Here is a 24,013-nt window from a genome sequence, read left to right on the forward strand (position 1 = left end):
AATGCATATGCAAATGCAGACTATATGCATGAACACTAAGAAAAATAGAATAACATAAAACTAACAATAAAACAAAATATAATAAAATAAAACTAAGACTGAAAAAGAACGATCATACCATGGTGGGTTGTCTCCCACCTAGCACTTTTAGTTATAGTCCTTAAGTTGGACATTCGGTGAGCCCCTTGTTATGGTGGCTTGTGCTTGAACTCATCCAGGAATCCCCACCAATGTTTGTAATTCCAATGGCTTCCGGGATCCCAAATTAGGCGCAAAGAGCCTTCAAGCAAGATTAAGCAAGTGATAAGACCCCAAGAGTGTTGATTGCTAGACTGAATTTCGGGGTCCCAAACCTTGCTTTTGCACCCGTCTTCTTGTTGACCATCTTTGTTCCAACCGGGTTGTAAGCAATCCGAATTCTCACTAAGGCATCCAAACAGCTTCCTAGACCCATACAATTTAGTATTCTTCCAACCATGATAATTCAGCCGTGAGCTCCCTACCACAATGAACATAGGATTGTGCTGCCAACCACTGACCATCTCCCTCTTACTCTTATAGCCACAAAGAGCTCTAAGTTGGCCATCTGTCTCAAGTAACCCATATTCAAGCGGGAAGGTAAAGGTTAAGGATAAGTATTTTACCCACTTGAATGTTGTATTGGATGGTAATGGCTTTGAGGGAGAGGTCTCCAACAATTTTGGCAAGGTGATTTCAAGCTCCATTCCCTTGTGCTCTTCCTTGATAACTTCCACCTCTTTGCAAGCTTCTTCAATTTCAACCTCTTCCTCTTGGTAGCTTTCTTCCAATTCAATCTCTTCTTCATTACTCACCAAGGGCATGGGAGGTTGTGCTTCTTCTTCTTTAATCTCCATCTCTTAATCAACCTCTTCAAAGTCTTTAGCCATGATATGCCTTGGAGGTTGTACACCCTCTTCAACATCAAATTCAAACGTCTTGGAAGGAGGTTCTATGACTGGACTTTCCCATGGAGGTTCTGCATCTCCTAAGTCTTCAACCACTTCTTCCTCTTGAATAATTACTGCTTTGTCCAGTTGTTTTAGTATAAAATCGTACTCATCCTTGATGATTTCCTTTCCATGACAACTCCTTTCAACTATTCTTTCATCTTCAAGTACAAAATCCAGCTCCTCCTTGTTGACTTCCACCTCTTGACAACTTCCTTCAAGGGTCTCTCCTACCTCTACCTTTAGGGCCTCCTCTAGCTTCTTATGAAGTATGAATTCGCGAAGATGAATGGTGGAAAGGGGCTTGTGAGTATGGTGGAAAGGGGCTTGTGAGTATGGTGGATCAGAGTTATGTTGAGGAGGGGGTTCATAAGCATATGGTGGGGCTTGTTGGTAACTACAAGGGGGTCCACCATATTCATCATCTTGATATGCACCCTGGAATGGCTCTTGACCACAGTAATTTGGTGGAGGTTGGTTGTCACGAAAAGGTCCACCATAACTATTGTCTTGGTATGCATCATATAATGGTTGTTGGTTATAGCGCATTGGAAGGGGTTGTTGCCAAGAGGGTTGATCAAATCCTTGTGGCTCCTCCCATCTTTGATTCTTCCAAACTTGATGCCTATTTTCATTGTAGTTTCCATTCCTTACAACAACATTGGAACCAAACTTAAAGCCAGAGGGGTGAGAATTCATAGTAGCTAAAGAAAATAAAAATTAATAAAAATTAATGAAAATAAACTCCTAAAACTAGAAACACTAACAAAGAAACGAAAAAGCAAATATTTACAATAACCAATAATAAGGCACACGTTTGTAATTCCCCGGCAACGACGCCATTATGATGAGAGGACTTTTGCTAGTAAAGAATTTTATAAAAATAATCACGTTGTAGGTATAGTTTCTAAACCAACAGAGAATCTTTTCGTACAAAAGTTTTGGTTGTCACTAAAGCAAACCCAATAAAATTGATAACCGAAGTATTTAAACCTCGGGTCATCTCTCAAGGAATTGCAGGGAAGTATGATTTATTATTGGTTATGGAGAAAGGTATATTTTTGGGTTTTTGAAATAAGGAACAGGAAAGTAAATTGACAGGACAGTAAATTAATTATCATGAAAACCATTGCAAGGTATAACAACTGGAAATCCCATCCTAGTTATCCTTATCAAGTGTGATGAGAATTGTTTATTGCTCCCACTTAGTTAACCCTTACTAAATAAAGGAAAGTCAAGTGGACTAATCAATTTGATTCCTCAAGTCCTAGTCAACTCCTATTGAAAAACTAGCTTTAGAGGGATCCAAATCAATCAGCAAATTCCAATTTTCAATCAACAACTGAGTTTGATAACTCAAGTGTCACCAATTACTCAACCAAAGCAAAGGAGAGAAAATCTACTCGAATAAAAATGCTTTGAAAATAATAAAAGGGAACATGGAAATTAAAATTCAATTGGAAACAATTAAACATATAATAGATTTAAATGGAAAAGTACTCTTTGCTTTAATAATTTAAATGAACATTGAACCTGAAATTGAGAAAAAGAAGAAATCCTAATCCTAAAACCTAAGAGAGAGGAGAGAGCCCCTCTCTCTCTCTCTCTAAAACTATATCTAAAACCTAAAATTGTGAATTATGAATGTTGTATGAATGAATGGATCGATTCCCCCACTTTATAGCCTCTAATCTATGTTTTCTGGGCCGCAAACTGGGTTGAATTTTCTCCAGGTCATGTGTGCGTGTCACCTATCTTCAGGGCAGCTATGGCAAATTATATATCATTGTAAAGCCCCAGATGTTAGCTTTCCAATGCAACTGGATCCACTTCATTTGAACATTTGTAGCTCAAGTTATGGTCGATTTAGTACCAAGAGGTCAAGCTGGACAGCTTTAGCAGTTCCTTCAGTTTCTTGTATTCCTTCCACTTTTGCATGCTTCCTTTCCATCCTCCAAGCCATTCCTGCCCTGTAATCCCTGAAATCACTTAACGCACATATCACGGCACCGAATGGTATAAAGGAGAATTAAAATATACAAATTAAAGATCTCTAGGAAGCAAGTTTTCAACCATAGAACAAAACTAGGAACGAATTGTAAAATCATGCAAATCATATGAATAAGTGGGTAAAGACTTGATGAAAACCACTCAAATGAGCACAAGATAAACCATAAAATAGTGGTTTATCGAACAGCTTCAGAAATGATTTGGATTGGGCTTCAGCAAGTCCAGAAATCGCCCCCAACGTGTTTCCTTTAATGAAGTCACGTGATGCTTGTCACGATCCCACGCGTACGCGCCATATTGCAATTTTCCAAGTCACGTGTACGCATGGGTCATGCGTACGCGTCGCATGGAAGATTTCCAAAACATCATTTCTTCATGAATTCTTCACTTTGCATGCTTTTTCTTCACTTCTTTAATCCAATCCTTGCCTCTTAAACCTGAAATCACTAAACAAACATATCAAGGTATCGAATGGAATTAAAGAGAATTAAAATTAGCAAATTAAGAGCCTAAAAAGCATGTTTTTACTCTTAAACACAATTTAGGGAGAATTTACAAAATCATGCTATTTTGTTGAATAAATGTAGGAAAAGTTGATAAAATCCGCCAAATTCAATATAAGATGAACCATAAAATTATGGTTTATCAATTTTCCCACACTTAAACAATAGCATGTCCTCATGCTAAACTCAAGAAAGACAAGAAAGGGGTATCATTATTTATTGAAGGTAAACTATCTATATGCAACCTATCTACATGAAATCTATCTAAATGCATGCAACTACTTGGTTAAAATATATCAATTCCCAAGAATTAATATATGAACATAAGGGATAAAGCAATCACAATAAAATCAAATCCACAATTGAATTGAGTTATTGAAAATAATTTATAAACTTGCACGATACGGGATGATCATAGGTGAAAACATGTAATTGAGCAATCGAACCCCTCACCGGATGTGTGTCCGCTCTAATTGTTCAATTGTATAGGGTTCATTCTTTCAATTATCTTCTAATCTTGCTTTTTAAGATTTGTTTTTCATCTAACAATTAATAATTATTCAATGCATTCATACAAGTATCATGAGGAATTTTCCAAAGGTTTTAATAGGGCTAGGATCAAGGTAAGGATATATATGGCTAAGTGAGCTTGAAATTTGAATCTTTGATTAACTTAAACTCTCACCTAACCTACAACCTATTCAATTCAAAGCAAACCTAACTATCCATTCTTCACTTTTTCACACACTCATGCATTCTTCTTTTTTATCACAACACATATGCATCGTTATTATTTCTTTACTTTGGGGCATTTTGTCCCCTTTTTATTGCTTTTTTTCTCTTTTTCTTTTTCTTTTCCTTATTTTTATTCTCTTTCTTTTTCTTTTTTTTCAAATTAAAATATATACAAGAGCAGCAATGCATATGGTTTAAACATTTAATGTATGAGTATGTACCCAATTCCCAAGATTTTCAACAAAATACAAAAATAAACTTTTATCTCTACCAATGTTCCCAAACATCCCCACACTTAAATGATACAAACTCTCACTAGCCTAAGCTAATCAAAGATCTAAATGAAGGGCATTTATTGTTTTTCACTTAAGGGCAGTGATGTGCTAAAATTAAGAATAAAAAGGGATTAAAATAGGCTCAAAATTGGCTAACAAATGTAGATAAAAGGGTAAGGCCATTTGAGTAAGTGAGCTCAATGAAATGATGGCATCAATCATATAAATACATTCATACATCAAACAATGGACATAAAGAATCAAACAAATCAAAGATTACAATCATAGAAAGAGAATAACACACACAAGAATGAAATAGTGGTTATATGATGTAACCACACATTAAGGCTCAAAACTCACATGGTTGTGTGTTCTTAGCTCAAAAACCATGTTCCACAATATATAATTCAAGCAAGTTTCAATGAAAAGTATTTTAACTCAAATCAATTGGGATGCCAATGTCTTATATAGGTAAATCCCTTGAAAAATTTTATTATTTTGACTAAGCTTATTATATATATGAAAAGAAATGCAGTAAACTAAGAAAAATGCAACTAATAATTCTAAATGACCTAGTAATAGAAGAAAAAGAAAAGATGAAATATGAAAGTATTTGGATTAGAAATTTTCACCCAAAAAATTAGCCGATTGGTCGGACGACCTCCCCACACTTAAAAGTTTGCAGCGTCCTTGGTGCATTTAAAGATGAGCAAGAGGGTACGACGACTTTCCGAATTGCCACCTTCAGCTGGTGGATTAACCGGTTGCTGCGTGTTCTTTCTTCTCCTTCCCTTGTTGCTTATGACAACTTGTCCTGAAGATAGAAAACAGGATAGTAAAGTGAGTAAATGCAAAAGCAAGGAAGCATAGTTGTTGGAATGAGGTGATGATCACTAAAATGAAGCGAGTTAATAAAATTGTAATATTTATGAAATTAGATGTGTGAATTATAAGATTGTGCACGGTTTAGAACTCACACACTAGCATTAAAAGCTATGTCATAATTACACCAAGGAAGTATGCACTTCATTCATTCTAGTGTGCTTGAGATACTTTAAAGGACTTGTAGGTCAAGAGAAACAAACAGGTAATAAAGAAACATAAAAGCATTCAAGCAAAAATCAAGTACATGTGAAATACAGAAATAGATGATGAATGGACATTGATTGATGTGTAAGCAAACTTAATGAACAAAATGAAATATAAAACTTACACATCAATCAATGACACACTTTGAATTTTGCTTGCATCACCTAATTGACATAAAGTGGGACACATGGGTGCTATGCAACTTATTAAAAGAGAGATATAAGTTAAAAATCAATCACATAGCAAGCATGGTCCATATAGCTTGAGAATTTCAAAAAAAATGTCCATAGGGGAGCTTATAATCCAATTTTACAAATGAAGCATTATGCCAAAATGACTAATTTTAAATGTGTGTAGAGCACAAAGTTAAACAATTGAGGGTCAACATGTCATTAAGGCACAAGCATAACATATGGATACATATGATCAAGCAACACAATGCATTAAGATAAATGCACATCATCCAACATCAAAAATTGCCTAGTCAAGGTAAAGAATTCAAATCACATGGTGGCCAAATCATGCAATTCAAAAGATTTAGAATGCTTGGAAGGCAATTCACAAGTACTTGGTATTCACAAATGTTAAGCATGAAGAATTCAATACCAAGCAACAAAGTATAATCTCAATAAAAGAATTCAACAATGAATATTCATAACAATGATGCTAAAATAGCATCCTATCAGTAATCAGCAGCAATAACAGTAAACCAGCAAATTAAATCAATAATCCAATACTTATTACCTAAAATAGAAAATTAAACTAACAAACTAACTAACTAACTAAAGAAAATGATGGTGGATGATAAATGGTGGTGGTGTATGATGGTTAGAGAGGGAGAGAAGAGAGGAGAAGATAAAAGAAGAAAAGAAATGGAGAGAAGAGAAGAAAAGAAGTGTGTGAAACAGGGGTGGTCATGCGTACGCGGAAGGTCACGTGTACACGTGAATTGAGAAAATAGGGTGCGACGCGTATGTCTGGGTCACGCGTACACGGGACAGGAAAAAATAGAAAGTGACGCGTACGGGTGGGTCACGCGTACGCATGGGGCTTATCGTGCCCTCCATACAGTTCTTGCATGGCCCCAGCACAACTCTCTGTTCAGATCATGTGGTAGCACAACTCCAGCACAAAAATTTTACAATCCAGGAACACAGGGGGACGCATACGCGTCGGTCATGCGTACACATGAGGAAGGTTGTGCACCTCGCACTCCACCAGCACGGTCCTAGCACAACTCACTGTCTAGGTCGTGCTGTTGCACAATTTCAGCACCCTTTACGCATGGTTGTTTTTCGATGGTCACGCGTACGCGTGGGTCAGGCGTACGCGTGACAAGCTCTTTTTTTATAAGAAGCATAAAATAGGAACAGGGCACTCCCATCCACTATATACATTCTTAAGACCAACCAAAATTCAAATATAACAAAATTCTTATCTTTTGAAAAATGTTTCAAATTCTCTATTATGCAATTCAAACAAAATCTCAATTTAAACAAAAAAGAAATTCAAAACAACTAACCTACTACTTAAGGCATGAATGTAACCAAACAAACTAACAACCAAGGCAATATATACAAGAGTGATATAAAGAGAGAAAAATACCTAACAATGGCAACTCAATTCATTCATCGACTATATATACAAGAGAATAGAAAGAGGTTACCATGGGGGTGTCTCCCACCTAGCACTTTTATTTAAAGTCCTTAATGGCACCAAAAACTTGACGTGAGGGAAATCGTCGGTCAGAATTTTCACAAAATAATCTCGTTGATAGTATAGATCCAAACCAACAATCAACCCTCAACCAAAGTTTAATTTTGTTTGTCACAAGTGCAAACCCAATAAAACCCAAGAGTATTTAAACCTCGGGTCGTCTTTCAAGGAATTGCAAGGAAGTGTGCATATTATTGGTTATGGGGTATATTTTCGGGGTTTTGTAATAAGAGGCAAGAAATATAAATGACAAGAAAATAAGCTAACAACTAAGAATTGAAAGTCCTATCCTCATTATCATCCTCAATTGTGATGGTAAGTGAAAATTACTCTCACTTAGTTAACCTCTAACAATTAAAGGAAAGTCAAGTGAGCACAATTAACTTGAGTTTGCAAGTCCTAGTCAACTCAGAGTGAAAGACTAGATTTAGTAAAATTCAAGCCAACTAGCAACCTTCAATTACCAATCTACAACAGAATTTGATAACTCAAGAGTCTCCAATTACTCAATCACAATCCAAGAGTATAAAAATCTACTCTAAAATTCAACCAAGCATTTAATCAAACACTTGGAAGGTATAAAAGGAAAGCAAGGTAAAATTGTAAGAAAAAATAAATTCTACAACTACTCAAGGCAAGAAAATAACAATAACAAGTCAATTAAAGAATAAGAAACATCAAACATAAATTGGATTAACGAAAATTTAAACTAACAAGAGTCATGAACATAAAGGAACAAAATAAAGGAAATAGCAAATGAAATTAAAAGAACAAAGATGTAGGGACAATAAATTGCAAAGAAACTAAATCAAAGCAACAATTAAAGCATAAACCTAGAGAAATCTAACATAATCTACCCTAATTCTAGAGAGAATAGAGAGCTTCTCTCTCTAGAATATGACCTAAAGTATGTTTCTATCTAAACCTAATTGCTCTCCCCCCATCCTTCTTGTATTTGACCTCTAATAGCTTTAGAAATGAGTTGGATTGGGCTTCAACAAGTCCAGAAATCACCCCCAGCGTGTTTTCTTTAATGAAGTCATGTGCTACTTGTCATGCGTACTCATGGGTCACGTTTACACGCCATATTGTGATTTTCCAGGTCATGCGTATGCATGGGTCACGCGTATGCGTCGCATGGCAGATTTTCAAAATATCATTTCTTCATGAATTATTCACTTTGCATGCTTTTTCTTCACTTCTTTGATCTAATCCTTGCCTCCTAAGCCTGAAATCACTAAACAAACACATCAAGGCATCAAATGGAATTAAAGAGAATTAAAATTAGCAAATTAAGAGCCTAAAAAAGCATGTTTTTACTCTTAAGTACAATTTAAGGAGAATTTACAAAAAACATCCTATTTCATTGAATAAATATAGGAAAAGTTGATAAAATCCACCAAATTCAATACAAGATAAACCATTAGATTGTGATTTATCATACACCCGTGTATGCATGCCGGTGCCGCGTACGCATGGGTGCTTGGCAGCAGCCAGTCCCCGTGTCGCGTGCAACAGTCGTATATGCATGCCCTGAAAACTTAGAAATTTCAAAAGCTGTAGAATTTGAATTTTCATACCGAACTTTAAAAGCGCATAACTTTTTTGTTTTAAAACATTTTTCCTCTATTATTCAAATGTCTTAAATCTCTCAGACCCAACTTTCATTTAAATTAAGTTTCATCCAAAATGAGGGTTCGGAGGCCAAGTTATACCTCACGAAAGTTCATTAAAAACAAAGTTTTATAAAAACATATAAGGTTCTCTAGTTTTCCAAAATTTCTAAACTAAATGATAAACCACTATTTTATGGTTTATCATGTGTTCAATTGAGTGGTTTCATCAAGTCCTTGCCCACTTATTCATATGATTTGTATGACTTTACAATTTCTTCCTAGTTTTGTTCCATAATTGAAAACTTGCTTCCTAGAGTCTTTAGTTTGTGTATTTTAATTCTCCTTTATACCATTCGATGCCGTGATCCATGTGTTAAGTGTTTTAGGCTGTATATGGAAGGAATGGCTTAGAGAATAGAGAGGAAGCTTGCAAAAATAGAAAGAACACAAGAAACTAAGGAGATAACCAGTGAGCATCAACGCGCAGGCATAGCTCACGCGTGCGCGCGACATGGAGAAATTTGCAGCGACACATGCGCATGCCTGACGCATACGCGTGGAGTGGAGTTTTGCTAGAAAACGCGTGCGCATGGATGACGTGCACGCGTGACACGCCAAGACGACCAGCGAAGCGTACGCGTGACTGACGCATACGCGTGAGATGCGCGATCTGCAGAAATAACAAAAAATGCTGGGGGCGATTTCGGGCCGAGTTTTGACCCAGTTTCCGTTCCAGAAACACAGACTAGAGTCAGTGAACATGCAGACACTCAACACACATTCTCATTAGCATAGTTTTAGTTTTTAGATCTGAATCTATAGAAAAATTACTTTTCCTCTAGGTTTTCGTTACATTCATAGTTTATTTGTTTTATGCTTTTGCTTTTGGATATTGAAGAGTCATCACCTCTGTTGAAGACATTATTCTAGTTTGTTTTCTTACTCCTTTATTATTCCATATTCTTAATTCTTGTTTAGAGTGACAATTGGATTACTTTTAGAATTTATTAATGCAAGCAGTATTTTTCCATTCTAATTTTATTATTTGTTTAATTGCTTCCAATTAATTTGATTATCATGTCTCTTTTCTATTCCCTACTCCCAACAACGAAGATGGTATCCATGTTGATGGAGTAGACTCCCAACTTGACATGGGGGTTGATTAAAAGGAGACACTTGAGTTGGAATGCTCAAGTGATTAGTTAAATTGGAAGTTCTTGGCTAATTCTCTATTTACTAATGCTAGACCTTCCCAAGGGAGAGTACTAGGATATGCGAATAAGAGTTAGCTCAATCACTTGACTTTCCTTTATTTAGTAAGGGTTAACTAAGTGAAAATAACAACCTCTTTATACTACACTTGAGAAAATTCCAACAAGGATAGAACTTCCAATTAATCATTCCCCAGTCAAGGCTTTTTAATTAGAATATATAATTTCCTTTTAATTTACGATTATTTATTTTCTGTCATTCAACTCTCAAATTTCTCGAAAAACCCCTGATTAATAAGATAGCACCCTTTTTGTCAACTCGTTGGGAGATGACCTGGGATTCATACTCCCAGTATTTTTATTCTAATTTTGTGACAACCTTTCTAAATTGATGAGCGGATTTAGCTGGTTGAGAACTATACTTGCAACGTATTTCTATATTGATTTCTTAATTGGCTGACTTCCGCCTCCCATCAATTTTTGGCGCCTTTGCCGGGGAGTTACAATTGTGTGCTAAATTATTAATTAGTGTAAATATTTTTAATTTTCTCGTATTTTATTTTATTTTATTACCATGAGCTGTATGTTTCTTTCATTGAATGACGGGTTCACTGCCTGATCCGAGCTTAGCCGCATTTGATCCTAAAATTGAAAGAACTCTTTCACGTATTAGGTGGGCTCGGCGTAGGTTAGCCTCTGAGGGTGGTAAAGTGATTGTTATCGATTCACCAGTCTCATCTGAGGGCGAATCTGAACCGCCATCTGAGGAAGAAACAAGCTCCTCTACTACTAATTCAGTTGATTTATGCGCAGATAACATGGCGGCACCCAGGAGGCTCACTCTCCAAGAGGCAGGAGGCCCAGATTTTACACTGCAACCGTATCAAGTGCGTCATCCAAATCTGGCTGCAGATATTGAACTGAAGACTACACTAATCAACTTGATGCCCAAGTTTCATGGCTTACCTGCTCAGGAGCCTATCAAGCACCTAAGGGAATTTTAGACAGCCTGTTCTACTGTAAGGCGTCATGGTGCAGATGAAACTTCTATTTTGCTGACCGCCTTCCCGTTTTCTCTTGAGGGAAAGGTGAGGGAGTGGTACTACACTCAACCTGAAGCAACCGTTATTAACTGGGATACACTCAGGAGAGAATTCCTGGAAAAAATATTTTCCAGCTGAAGTTACAGATAGACTGAGAAAAGAGATCTCTTGCATTATTCAAAGTGAATCAGAGACTCTTTATGAGTACTGGGAGCGCTTCAAGAATCTTCTGGATGCATGCCCCCATCACATGATTGAAAAGTTAGTGTTGATCAGCTACTTCACTCAAGGCATGAAGCCTCGGGATAAGACTACACTAGATGGTGCAAGTAATGGTTCTCTAAAAAAGTACAAGACCGCAAATGAAGTGTGGTAACTGATCAGTGACCTAGCTGAGTCCACTCGGAATCACAAGCACAGGAACAGCCACTCAAAGGTTGTTACAGAGGTTTCCTCTAGCATTGAGACTTCTGCTCTTACACAAAGTATATGTGAGATGACCAACCTACTGAAGCAAATACAGCTAAATCAACAACAACCTCAGCCTCCCTCACCACAAAAAAGTCAACAGTTAGTCCCTCAGAGAGAATGCAGAATATATGCTAATTATAGTCATTATACTGATGAGTGTCCGTAGCTCCAACAAGAGGACAACACCATAGCAGCCACTCATAATTTCTATGACCGCCCGAATCAAGGGTACAATCAACAAGGCGGCAATTACAACCAAGGTTGGCAAGACAACTCCAACCAGGGATGGAGAGACCATTCCAACCAGGGATGGAGGGATAATTCCAACCAAGGTTGGAGGGACAACTACAACAGAGGAGGCAGAGACAACAATGGAAATCAGAGGTGGAATAACAACAACAAACAGCAGAACCAAAACTAACCATACAGAGCACCTCACTTAAGGCAGTCCCAAGCACCTCAGAATAACCAACAGCAGGCCCCTCAGATCACTTACCCTTCTTCTTCTCCTCATGATGAAATGCTTCAGTCTATTGAGCAAAGACAAAAGGACGTGGAGAACACACTTAGCTCCACCTTGAACGGTCTGACCTCTGCTGTACAAGCTCTTGCCTCACAGATTAGATCAATGAATAGTTCCAATAATCAGCCTTCAAGCTCAAATGGAATTCCTTCTCAACCCTTACCTAACCCCAAGGGTGGCATCAATGCCATTACTTTGAGGTCCGGATCCATACTGTAAGAGAGGAATTAGGAGGAGCCAAGTCCACACGAATACGCCCCAGTTGAAGACATAGTTGAAGTGGAAGATGCTGAAGAGGAAGAGGAAGTACAAGACATGGTTGAACAAGAAGAAGGACAACCAAGGAATGGAGCACCAAAGGACACAAAAGCTACAAGTGGCGCCATCTCTGTTCCATTTCCACACCTTGCAAGGAAGTCCAGGAAGCAGATGGAACTTGATCCCAAAATGGTAGAAATTTTCAAAAAGGTTGAGGTAAATGTTCCCCTTTTTGATGTTATTCAACAAGCACCTAAATATGCAAAGTTTCTAAAAGATTTATGCATACATAAGGATAAAATTAATGAATTAGAAACTATTCCTTTAGGTAGTTCTATATCTACTTTAATGGGAGGTATACCTGAAAAATGTAGTGACCTAGGTCCATGCATGGTTAACTGTACCATTGGGGGTGTAATATTTTCTGACTGCATGTATGATTTAGGAGCGTACATGAGTATTATGCCTTTGTCTATATATGATGCTTTGAGCATCCCTCCCTTAAAAAGGTCGACAACTCGTTTTGTGTTAGCAGATAAAAGCATTATTACTGTGGTTGGAATCGTTGAAGACGTGCTGGTAAGCATTAAAGGGCTCATATTTCCCATTGACTTCTATATCTTGGAAATGCCCCCTAATGACTCAGGAAGACCATCATCAATCCTACTTGGAAGGCCATTCCTGAAGACTTCGAAGTTCAAGCTGGATGCCTTCTCAGGAACTTACTCCTTTGAGATAGATGGCAGAGCAGTGAGTTTCAGTTTAAATGAAGCTATGAAGCACCCTCCAGAAGATCATTCTATCTTCCAGTGCGACATCATTGATGAAACTGTAGCTGAAGTTCACCAAGAAGAAGTAAAAGAGAAGTACATGGAGCAAGGTCCAAGTGTGGGGACACCCTCTGAACACAATGAGGATACTTTGCCATTATCACTAGCTCCAGATGACCCAGAGCCCAGCCATGAGTAGACATTGGAATTAAAGCCCCTTCCACCCCACCTCAAGTATACTTACCTTGAGGATAATAAGAAGCTCCCAGTTATCATTGCAAGGGAACTCACTTCCCAACAGGAGGAGCAGCTGCTCAGTGTGCTAAGAAGACACAAGAAAGCAATTGGGTGGAGCTTGGCGGATATAGTAGGCATCAGCCCTCAAGTTTGTGAGCACAGAATATTCTTAGAAGAGGGAGCAAGACCTATCCGTCAACCCCAAAGAAGATTGAATTCCACCATCTTAGAAGTTGTCAAGAAAGAAGTGACCAGGCTACTTGAAGCAGATATCATTTACCCCATCTCAGACAGTGAATGGGTTAGCCCAATACAAGTGGTGCCCAAGAAATCTGGAGTCACAACAGTAAAGAATGAGCATGGAGAGCTCCTGACAACTAGAGTGCAGAATTCATGGAGAGTTTGCATTGATTACAGGTGTCTCAACCAAGCTACTCGCAAGGATCATTACCCCTTACCCTTTATTGATCAGATGCTTGATCGCCTGTCAGGTAAATCACATTACTGCTTTTTAGATGGTTATACAGGCTATTTTCAAATTCATATAGCTCCTGAAGATCAGGAGAAGACTACTTTTACATGTTCCTTTGGAACGTATGCATATAAGAGGATGCTTTTTGGCCTATGTAATGCACCGGCTACTTTCCAAAGATGCATGATGAGTATCTTTTCAGATCTTATCGAGAGCTGTATGGACATTTTTATGGATGATTTTAGCATATATGGTGATTCCTTTAACCTTTGCTTGGATAGTTTAGCTAGAGTATTAGACAGGTGTGTTAGTTCAAACCTTGTTTTAAATTTTGAAAAATGTCACTTTATGGTAAAACAAGGTAATGTACTAGGACATATTGTTTCTAATACTGGTATTTCTGTAGATCCAGCAAAGGTAGATGTCATTTCTAGTTTACCTTACCCCTCCTCCGTGAGGGAAGTGCGTTCTTCCTTAGCCATGCAGGTTTCTACAGGAGATTTATCAAGGACTTCAGTAAGGTAGCATTGCCTTTATCCAGACTGCTGCAGAAAGATGTTGAGTTTGAGTTCAGTGAGGATTGCATGCAAGCATTTGATAAGCTGAAAATCGCCTTGACTCAAGCTCCGACTGTGAGAGGACCAGACTGGCGCCAGCCTTTTGAGATTATGTGTGATGCCTCCAACCATGCAGTAGGAGCGGCGCTGGCTCAGTGCGAAGGTAAGGATCCTTTCGTAATTGCTTATGCTTCTAAGACCTTAGACGCTGCTCAGTCTAATTACACCACCACTGAAAAAGAGCTTCTAGCTATTGTTTTTGCTCTGGATAAATTTCGAACCTATTTACTTGGTACTAAGGTGTAGTGTGCTCAGACCATGCAGCTCTAAAATATTTTTTAGCTAAAAAAGAGTCCAAACCAAGGTTGATACGTTGGATACTGTTGCTGCAAGAATTTGATTTAGAAATTAAGGATATGAGTGGTAACCAGAATTTAGTGGCAGACCACTTAAGTCGCCTTGAGAACATTAAGGATGACTCCACTCCTATCAATGATGCTTTTCCATTTGATAGCTTGCACGCAGTATCCGAAGTAGTTCCTTGGTATGCACCTGTAGCTAATTATCTAGTTAGCCATACTTTTCCTCCTAATTTTACTAAGCATCAGAGAGACAAGATGAAAAGTGAATCCAAATATTATATATGGGATGACCCATATTTTTGGAGGTACGGTGCTAACCAGGTAATTAGAAGGTGTGTGCCTCAATCAGAATTCCAGTCCATTTTAGAGGCCTGCCACTCTTCTGAGAGTGGAGGACATTTTGGCCCTCAAAGAACAGCTAGAAAAATCTTAGACTGTGGATTCTGGTGGCCCACTCTTTTTAAGGATGTTGCTAACTTTTGTAAATCATGTCCCCCATGCCAAAGGTTTGGGAATATATCCAAGAGGGATGAGATGCCCCAACAGATTATGCTTTTCTGTGAAATTTTTTATGTTTGGGGTATTGACTTCATGGGTCCATTTCCAAACTCTAGTGGTTACCTTTATATACTATTAGCTGTAGATTATGTTTCTAAATGGGTGGAAGCAATTTCTATCCGTACTGATGATGCTAACACTGTTGTTTCCTTTGTTAGAAACTATATTATATGTCGCTTTGGATCACCACAAGCAATCGTGAGTGATCAAGGCACTCACTTCTGTAAGAGGAGGTTAGCAGGATTACTGAAAAAACATGGGATAGTTCACAAAGTGGCAATAGCATACCATCCCCAGACCAATGGACAAGCAGAGGTATCTAACAGAGAAATAAAGCATATTCTAGAGAAGATAGTAAAGCCTCATAGGAAGGACTGGAGCACCAGACTTGTTGATGCGCTCTGGGCATATCGGACAGCGTACAAGACACTCATTGGGATGAGTCCCTTCCACTTAGTGTACGGAAAGGCTTGCCACCTTCCAGTAGAGGTAGAACACAAGGCTTTCTGGGCTGTGCGGGAGTGCAACATGGGATTCGAGCAAGCTGGTGCTGAAAGGAAGCTGCAACTAGCAGAACTAGAGACCCTTCAACTCGAAGCTTATGATAACTCCAAATTATACAAAGAGAAGATGAAGGTTGTGCATTACAAGCATATCAAGAGAAGAGAGTTCAGACCAGGAAATCTGGTTCTCCTTTACAACTCCAGGCTGAGACTCATGCCAGGTAAGCTGAGATCCAGATGGGAAGGTCCCTACAGGGTGGAGAAAGCAGAGCCATATGGAGTTTTCCACATGCGTCATCCTTCAAGTTCCAATTGCATCAAGGTCAATGGACATCGCCTAAAGCTTTATCATGGTGAGAAGATGAAGGAACACAAAGAGCTAGAGGTCTTCCTCTTGGAGGACCCACCAACAGAAGCAGAATGAGCTTGAAGACCGTCCAACTTAAGGACGTAAAAGCAAAGTGCTAGGTGGGAGACAACCCACCATGGTATGATCGTTTCGTTTCAATCTTAGTTTTATTTTATTTTATTCTACTTTATTTTTCTTAGTGACTCTTCTCATAATCTTTGCATATAGTCTACATTTGCATTTGTATTCTGCATAAAAAAGAGAGAGAGAGAGAGGAGCACACGACGCGCAAGCGTCACTGACGCATACGCGTCATGTGTGCATGCGAAACAAAGAAGAATGAAACAGAGAGTTACGCGGGAGCATGGTTGCAGGCGTGCCTTATGCACAAACAGGCACGTGCGTACGCATCTCTGACGCGTACGCGTTGCTTACAAAATCATCCCTCCACGCGTACGCGGGGCCCTGTAAATCGGCGTAAATGAGTCTATGGCTAGATAGTTATGATGGTGTAGGGCTGGAATTATGCTAGAAGCATAAACCCCACGCGTACGCATCATTTTTCCAATTCAAGCCATTCACGCGTGCGCGTCCATGAGGTGCACGCGTCGCCCTAAATTTTGGCAATGTGCGTATTGAAATAGAGAGTTGTGCGTGCGCGAGACTGCCTCCGCGCCAAACGCACAACCCATGTCACACGTACGCGTCCCTGACGTGCACGCGTCGGTTGAAATTAGCGCGATCCACGTGACCGCGTGCCCCACACGCACGCGTCATTTGCGACGCATAGTTTACCTAGATCAGCGCCAGAATTCTTATCTTTTCTTCCCCAATCCTACTTATCTTTCTCTTATCATTCTTTCTTCTTTCTTCTTCCCTCTTTCTTCTTTATTGTTTCTTACTTTCTACTACTTTCTCCCTCCCTCTTCATCTTCTTCATCAAGGTTTGTTTCTTCTTTCCCTTTTTACTCTTCCAATATTACTTTAATTTTTATTCCCTTCTTCCTTTTCTTCTTAATTTCATAATCTATGTTTTCTTAGTCTTTCTTTTTCTTTTTACATCCTTTTAATTGGTGTTAGAAATTTAATTGGGTGATTATTTTCTTCTATATTTTGCTTGTGATTACATTGAGGCATTGTTTGACAATTAATATTAATTCTTAGGGTTGCTTGCATGTTCAAATTCAATACTTTCAATAACATATTTACCATGCATGCTAAGTGTTTGTGAAAAAGTCCATATGGCATTGTGCATTTTAATTATTCTATCATTCTACTCTAATGCCTGTTTTTCACAAAACCCCTTAAATATTTTATTAATTGAATATGATTGTCAATACAAACGTGATGGCTAGTTTGTTACGAGTGATAATACATTTAAGTTATTGATGCTTGATATATGCCACTCATGCCTTTGCCGGCATGCTAATAAACATCTTGCATCTACTTGCCATAACATGCACTTGCTATATTCCCATTGATGAACTTAGAACATGTAGTCGCGACCATGTGTTAACGACATCCTTCTTTACCTTGGCATTGATTATCACTTGTACCGTCCCTTCCTTGCTCTAACCCTTAGCTTTAAATGTTACTTTCCTTTTCCCTTTTCAGGATGGCCACCAAGAAAGGTAAAGAGAAAGCTACTCCCAAACCACTGGCAAGGAAAAGAACAAAAAGAGCACTAACTGCGGAATCATCTTCAACAGTAGTCAAGCCATCAACAAAGCCAGTCAAGAGGGTCATCAAGGTTGATGAAAAAGAGAAAGCCTTTCCAGCAAAGGACACTTCGCGGTTCACTAACTGCTACTGTGAGCAGATGTTCCCCATCCTGGCTGAGCAGAACTATAACAATGAGCACCTACTAATCCTCCCGACCCACATTCTTGAGTTTGTTGAGCCCCGCATTGAGAGCAGACAATGGAGATTCTTACGGAAACAGCCACGACAGGTTAATCTTTCATGGGTAGTTGAATTTTACTAAGGGAATATTGGCTTCAGCACTCACCTTGGAGGCTCGAGTGTGGGCACAGATTATGTCCCACTACGTCTTTCCGAGCACTCATGAGTCCTCATTCGCTGCAGATATGGCTGTTCTTCTCTGGTGTGTCCTAACAGACCAGCCTCTCAACCTACCAAGACACCTCCGAGACGTCATGGGACATATACAGATTGCGGACAACCTACCCTTTCCCGCCTTGGTTACAGATCTAGTCTCAGCAGCCGGAGTCTCCTACAGAGCTGGGGACACTGATGAGCGGATAATTTATACGCTTTTTGGCATTGTTTTTAGTATGTTTTTAGTAGGATCTAGTTACTTTTAGGGATGTTTTTATTAGTTTTTATGTTAAATTCACATTTCTGGACTTTACTATGAGTTTGTGTGTTTTTCTATGATTTAAGGTAATTTCTGGCTGAAATTGAGGGACTTGAGCAAAAATCATATTCAGAGGTGGAAGAAGGACTGTTGATGTTGTTGGATTCTGACCTCCCTGTACTCAAAGTGAATTTTCTGAAGCTACAGAATTCAAAATGGTGCGCTTCCAAATGCATTGGAAAGTAGACATCCAGGGCTTTCCAGAAATATATAATAGTCTATACTTTGGTTGAGTTTAGATGATGCAAAAGGGCGTTGAACGCCAGTTCTATGCTGTAGTCTGGAGTTAAACGCCAGAAATACATCACGAACCAGAGTTGAACGCCAAAAACACGTTATAACTTGGCGTTCAACTCCAAAAGAAGCCTCTGCATGTGTAAACTTCAAGCTCAGCCCAAGCACACACCAAGTGGCCCCCGGAAGTGGATTTATGCATCAATTACTTACTTCTGTAAACCCTAGTAGCTAGTTTAGTATAAATAGGACTTTTTACTATTGTATTTACATCTTTGATCAGTTTTATGCTATCTTAGACTCTCATGGGGGCTGGCCATTTGGCCATGCCTGGACCATTATCACTTATGTATTTTCAAACGGTAGAGTTTCTACACTCCATAGATTAAGGTGTGGAGCTCTGCTGTTCCTCATGATTTAATGCAAAGTACTACTGTTTTTCTATTCAATTCAACTTATTCCGCTTCTAAGATATCCATTCGTTCCCAAGAACATGATGAATGTGATGATTATGTGACGCTCATCATCATTCTCACTTATGAACGCGTGCTTGACAAACACTTCCGTTCTACATGCAAACAAGCTAGAATGAATATCTCTTAGATATCTAATACAGAGGACCGAGTCCGAGATATTAGAATCTTCTAGGTATAAGTTAGAACCCATGGATGGCCATTCCTGAGATCCGGAAAGTCTAAACCTTGTCTGTGGTATTCTGAGTAGGATCTGGGAAGGGATGGCTGTGACAAACTTCAAACTCGCGAGTACTGGGCGTCGCAAAAGGAGGGTGAACCCTATTCCAGTATGATCGAGAACCTCCAGATGATTAGCCGTGCCGTGATAGAGCATTTGGACCTTTTTCACAGAGAGGATGGGAAGTAGCCATTGACAACGGTGATGCCCTTACAGAAAGCTTGCTATGGAAAAGAGTAAGACTGATTGGATGAAGACAGCAGGAAAGCAGAGATCAGAGGCACGAAAGCATCTCTATACGCTTATCTGAAATTCTCACCAATGTTACACATAAGTATCTTTACCTTTATTTTTTGTTTATTTATTATTATTATTCGAAAACTCCATAACCATTTAATATCCGCCTGACTGAGATTTACAAGATGAGCATAGCTTGCTTCATACCAACAATCTCCGTGGGATCAACCCTTACTCACGTAAGGTTTTATTACTTGGATGACCCAATGCACTTGCTGGTTAGTTGTGCAAAGTTGTGAAGTTATGTTTGGACCATGGTATTGTGCACCAGTTTGTTGGCGCCATTGCCAGGGAGAGAATGAACAACAAATTTTACAACCTGAGTAACAATTTCACATACCAAGTTTTTGGCGCCGTTGCGGGGGATTGTTCGAGTTTGGACAACTGACGGTTCATATTGTTGCTCAGATCAGGTAACTTTATTTTAATTTTAAGTTTTTGTTTTTATTCCTTTAATTTTCGAAAAACTTTTCCAAAAAAAAAAATAATTCTATGGCTTTAAAATTTTAAGAATGAATTCTAGTGTTTCATGAAAAATGTTGAAGCCTGGCTGGCTGTAAAGCCATGTCTAAATTCTTTTGGACTGAGGCTTCCAAACCATCAGCATAGAGGCAAGTTAATTTGATGACTTAGCTGATGAATGTCTGATTTACATGCTAAACCATGTCTAGTATTTTGAACCGGAGCTTTCATTGAAAGCTTGGCTGGCTAGTGAGCCATGTCTAATTCCTGGACTGAAGCTTTAGACTAAGAGGACAAGATTCCTGGAATTCATATTAAAAATTTTGGAATCCTTATTTTTCTTTTTCAAATAATTTTCAAAAAATACAAAAAAATTATAAAATCATAAAATCAAAAATATTTTTTAGTGTTTCTTGTTTCAGTCTTGAGTCAGATTTTAAGTTTGGTGTCAATTGCATGTTTTAAATTTTGCATAAAAAATTTTTCGAAAAATTCATGCATTCATAGTGTTCTTCATGATCTTCAAGTTGTTCTTGGTAAGTCTTCTTGTTTGATCTTGATGTTTTCTTGTTTTGTGTCTTTTCTTGTTTTTCATGTGCATTTTTCAATTGTTAGAGTCCAAACATTAAAGATTTCTAAGTTTGGTGTCTTGCATGTTTTCTTTGCCTAGAAAAATTTACAAAAATATGTTCTTGATGTTCATCATAATCTTCAAAGTGTTCTTGGTGTTCATCTTGACATTCATAGTGTTCTTGCATGCATTGAGTGTTTTGATTCATAATTTTTATGTTATGAGTCTTTTTCATGTTTTTCTCTTTTTTCATTAAAAAAATTCAAAAATCAAAAAAATTATCTTTCCCTTTTTCACTCATAAATTTCAAAAATTTGAGTTGACTTTTTCAAAACTTTTTAAAATTTAGTTGTTTCTTATGAGTCAAATCAAATTTTCAATTTAAAAATCTCATCTTTTTCAAAATCTTTTTCAAAAAATCAAATCTTTTTCATTTTTTTTATTTATTTTCGAAAATTTTAAAAATATTTTTCAAAAATCTTTTTCTTAATTTTATATCATATTTTCGAAAATATCATCAACAATTAATGTTTTGATTCAAAAATTTCAACTTTGTTACTTACTTGTTAAGAAAGATTCAAACTTTAAGTTCTAGAATCATATCTTGTGATTACTTGTAAGTCAAGTCATTAATTGTGATTTTAAAAATCAAATATTTTTTCAAAACTAATTTCAATCATATCTTTTCAAAAATATCTTTTTATCTTATTTTTTTTCAAAATCATATCTTTTTAATCATACCTTTTCATATCATATCTTTTTCAAATATCTTTTCTAACTTCTTATCTTCTTATCTTTTAAAAATTGATTTTCAAAATTTGTTTCAACTAACTAATTAACTTTTTGTTTGTTTCTTATCTTTTTCAAAACTACCTAACTAACTACCCCTCTCTAATTTTCGAAAATACCTCCCTCTTTTTCAAAAATTCTTTTTAATTAATTAATTGTTTAAATTTTAATTTTAATTTTAATTTTAATTTTATCTTAATTTTCGAAAATCATTAACTCTTTTTCAAAATTTATTTTTCGAAATTCCCTCTCTCTCATCTTCTTCTATTTATTTATTCATCTACTAACACTTCTCTTCATCTCACATCTCTGCTCTCCTCACCCTTCTGTTTGGATTCTCCTTTCTTTTCTCTTCTACTCTTCTTTTCTTCTACTCACACAAGGGAACCTCTATACTCTGGTGAAGAGGATCCCCGGTATCTTTAGTCCTCTTCTTTTTCACATGAGCAGGAGCAAGGACAAGAACATTCTTATTGAAGCAGATCTAGAACCTGAAAGGACTCTGAAGAGGAAATTAAGAAAAGCTAAAATACAACAATCCAGAGACAACCTTACAGGAATTTTCGAACAGGAAGAGGAGATGGTAGCCAAAAATAATAATAATACAAGGAGGATGCTTGGTGACTTCACTGCACCTAATTCCAATTTACATGGAAGAAGCATCTCCATCCCTGCCATTGGAGCAAACAATTTTGAGCTGAAACCTCAATTAGTTTCTCTGAGGCAGCAGAACTGCAAGTTTCATGGACTTCCATCTGAAGATCCTTTTCAGTTCTTAACTGAATTCTTGCAGATATGTGACACTGTTAAGATTAATGGAGTAGATTCTGAAGTCTACAGGCTCATGCTTTTCCCTTTTGTTGTGAGAGACAGAGCTAAAATATGGTTGGATTCTCAACCTAAGGATAGCCTGAACTCTTGGGATAAGCTGGTCAAGGCTTTCTTAGCCAAGTTCTTTCCTCCTCAAAAGCTGAGTAAGTTTAGAGTGGATGTTCAAACCTTCAGACAAAAAGAAGGTGAATCCCTCTATGAAGCTTGGGAGAGATACAATGAACTGACCAAAAAGTGTCCTTCTGACATGCTTTCAGAATGGACCATCCTGGATATATTCTATGATGGTCTGTCTGAATTAGCTAAAATGTCATTGGATACCTCTGCAGGTGGATCCATTCACCTAAAGAAAATGCCTGCAGAAGCTCAAGAACTCATTGACATGGTTGCTAACAACCAGTTTATGTACACTTCTGAGAGGAATCCTGTGAGTAATGGGACGCCTCAGAAGAAGGGAGTTCTTGAAATTGATACTCTGAATGCCATATTGGCTCAGAATAAAATATTGACTCAGCAAGTCAATATGATTTCTCAGAGCCTGAATGAAATGCAAGCTGCATCCAACAATACTCAAGAGGCATCTTCTGAAGAAGAAGCTTATGATCCTGAAAACCCTGCAATAGCAGAGGTGAATTACATGGGTGAACCATATGGAAACACCTATAATCCCTCATGGAGAAATCACCCAAATTTCTTATGGAAGGATCAACAAAAGCCTCAACAAGGCTTTAATAATGGTGGAAAAAATAGGTTTAACAGTAGTAAACCTTTTCCATCATCCACTCAGCAACAGACAGAGAATTCTAAGCAGAATCCATCTAGCTTAGCAAATTTAGTCTCTGATCTATCTATGGCCACTCTGAGTTTCATGAATGAAACATGGTCATCCATTAGAAATTTGGAGGCACAAGTGGGCCAGCTGAGTAAGAAGATCACTGAAACCCTTCCTAGTACTCTCCCAAGCAATACAGAAAAAAATCCAAAAGGAGAGTGCAAGGCCATTGAAATGATCATCATGGCCGAATCTAAGGAGGAAGGGGAGGACGTGAATCCCAAGGAGGAAGACCTCCTGGGATTTCCAGTGATCAATAAGGAGTTCCCCCCTGAGGAACCAAAGGAATCTGAGACTCATCTAGAGACCATGGGAATTCTATTGAACCTCCTTATGCCCTTCATGAGCTCTGATGAGTATTCTTCTTCTGAAGAGAATGAGGATGTTACTGAAGAGCAAGTTGCCAAGTACCTTGGTGCAATCGTGAAGCTGAATGCCAATTTATTTGGTAATGAGACTTGGGGAGATGAACCTCCCCTGTTCACCAATGAACTAAATGCATTGGATCAACTGAGATTGCCTCAGAAGAAACAGGATCCTGGAAAGTTCCTAATACCTTGCACCATAGGCACCATGACCTTTGAGAAGGATCTATGTGACCTTGGGTCAGGGATAAACTCATGCCACTCTCTGTAATGGAGAAACTGGGAATCTTTGAGGTACAAGCTGCTAAAAGCTCATTAGAGATGGAAGACAATTCC

The 24,013-nt window shown here is 38.0% G+C and overlaps 2 non-coding genes across 2 annotated transcripts; both read right to left on the minus strand.

The window, feature by feature from the left end:
• Positions 1–11,314: 11,314 nt before the first annotated feature.
• Positions 11,315–11,422, minus strand: LOC148552773 (small nucleolar RNA R71). Its single transcript, XR_015892883.1, has one exon. It is a non-coding gene; the product is annotated as a small nucleolar RNA R71 (small nucleolar RNA).
• Positions 11,423–22,625: 11,203 nt separating this feature from the next.
• LOC148552774 (small nucleolar RNA R71) lies at positions 22,626–22,729 on the minus strand. Its single transcript, XR_015892998.1, has one exon. It is a non-coding gene; the product is annotated as a small nucleolar RNA R71 (small nucleolar RNA).
• Between the last annotated feature and the right edge of the window lie 1,284 nt (positions 22,730–24,013).

This window comes from Arachis ipaensis, chromosome B7 (assembly GCF_059453495.1).
Source record: "Arachis ipaensis isolate K30076 ecotype BB chromosome B7, ASM5945349v1, whole genome shotgun sequence".
Classification (NCBI taxonomy): domain Eukaryota; kingdom Viridiplantae; phylum Streptophyta; class Magnoliopsida; order Fabales; family Fabaceae; genus Arachis; species Arachis ipaensis.